We start from the raw sequence: 2,253 nt of genomic DNA on the forward strand, positions 1-2,253 counted from the left end.
GGGGGGGCTGTCAGGGGGCAGGAGTGGGGAGAGGGATCGGAGCAGTCAGGGGACAGGGAGCAGAGGGGTTTAGATGGGTTGGGAGTTCTGGGGGGAGCTGTCAGGGGGTGGGGAGTGGTTGGATGGGGCATGGGAGTCCCAGGGGTCTGTCTGGGGGTGGGGGTGTGGATAAGGGTTGGGGCAGTCAGGGGACAAGAGGCAGGGAGGCTTAGATAGGGAGTGGAGTCCTGGGGGGCAGTTAGGGGCAGAGGTCCCAGGAGGGGGCAGTCAGGGGACAAGGAGCGGGGGGAGGGTTGGAGGTTCTGGGGGGGCGGGAAGTGGGAGGGGCAGGGGCGGGGCTAGGGCGGGGCTCCTCCCGTCCTCTTTTTTGCTTGCTGAAATATGGTAACCCTAGCTCTGGCCATGTGGTAAGCGAATGCCTATTCCTCTTACCAAGTACAAAGAAATACTGCCCTCACCTAGCTGAGAGCACCCATAACCACATTTTCTTTCCTGGTATATGATGAACTGAGAACTTATAGTCAGACAGTCTGTGAATCCATCTCCACAGGTGTCCTTCATTGTGCTTAGTAAGTTGCCACTGCAGGACACTGTGGCCTGTGTAACTGTGAATTCTGTATCTAGTAAATAGGGATGATAAGGGTTCAGTACCTCCACAATCACCAGACACGCCAGTTCTGGCGAGAACACTCCCACGCTATCATCAACTTCCTGGACTCCACCATCTGCTTCAACAGTGGAACCCTACAGACAACCATATACAAGAAATGCACAAGTCAACACACCTAGATTCAGTAACCGCCCCAAACACACCAAGAAATCTATTATCTACAGCCAGGTACTCAGATTCCACTGAATATGCTCCAAGGAGAAAATCAGGGATTTATACATTAATACGCTCGAAACTGGCTTCACCAGATAAAGACACTCCACCCAGAAAAGTAGATTGCATCATAGAATCATAGAATATCAGGGTTGGAAGAGACATCAGGAGGTCATCTAGTCCAACTCCCTGCTCAAAGCAGGACCTAATCCCAACTAAATCATCCCAGCCAGGGCTTTGTCAAGACGGGCCATAGAAACCTCAAAGGAAGGAGATTCCACCACCTCCCTAGGTAACCCATTCCAGTGCTTCACCACCCTTCTAGTGAAATAGTGTTTCCTAATATCCAACCTAAACCTCCCTACTGCAACTTGAGACCATTGCTCCTTGTTCTGTCATCTGCCACTACTGAGAACAGCCAAGTTCCATCCTCTTTGGAACCCCCCTTCAGGTAGTTGAAGGCTGCTATCAAATCCCCCCTCGCTCTGCTCTTCTGCAGACTAAATAATATATACCTCCAGACCACTGGCACCGCTATGGGCACCCACATGGCCCCACAATATGCCAACATTTTTATGGCTAGGGTGACCAGACAGCAAATGTGAAAAATCGGGACGGGGGTGGGGGGTAATAGGAGACTATATAAGAAAAAGACCCAAAAATCGGGACAGTCCCTATAAAATCGGGACATCTGGTCACCCTATTTATGGCTGACCTGGAACAATGCTTCCTCAGCTCTCGTCCACTCATGCCCCTTCTCTACCTACGCTATATTGATGACATCTTCATCATCTGGACCCATGAGAACGAGACCTTGGAAGAATTCCACCATGATTTCAACAGCTTCCACCCCACCATCAACCTCAGCCTGGACCAATCTACACGGGAGGTCCATTTCCTAGACACCACCGTACAAATAAGCGATGGCCACATTAACACCACCCTATACCGAAAACCCACCGACCGCTACGCCTACCTTCATGCCTCCAGCTTCCACCCCAGTCACACCACACGATCCATCGTCTACAGCCAAGCACTGAGGTACAATCGCATCTGCTCTAACCCCTCAGACAGAGACCAACACCTACAAGATCTTCACCAAGCATTCTCAAAACTACGATACCCACACAAGGAAATAAAGAAACAAATCAACAGAGCCAGACGTGTACCCAGAAACCTCCTGCTACAAGACAGGCCCAAAAAAGAAACCAACAGAACTCCACTGGCCATCACCTACAGTCCTCAGCTTAAACCTCTCCAATGCATCATCAGTGATCTACAACCCATCCTGGACAATGATCCCTCACTTTCACAGACCTTGGGAGGCAGGCCAGTCCTCACCCACAGACAACCTTAAGCATATTCTCACCAGCAACCACGCACCGCACCATAACAACTCTAACTCAGGAACCAACCCATGCAACAAACCT

This window comes from Trachemys scripta, chromosome 2 (genome assembly GCF_013100865.1).
Source record: "Trachemys scripta elegans isolate TJP31775 chromosome 2, CAS_Tse_1.0, whole genome shotgun sequence".
Lineage (NCBI taxonomy): Eukaryota > Metazoa > Chordata > Testudines > Emydidae > Trachemys > Trachemys scripta.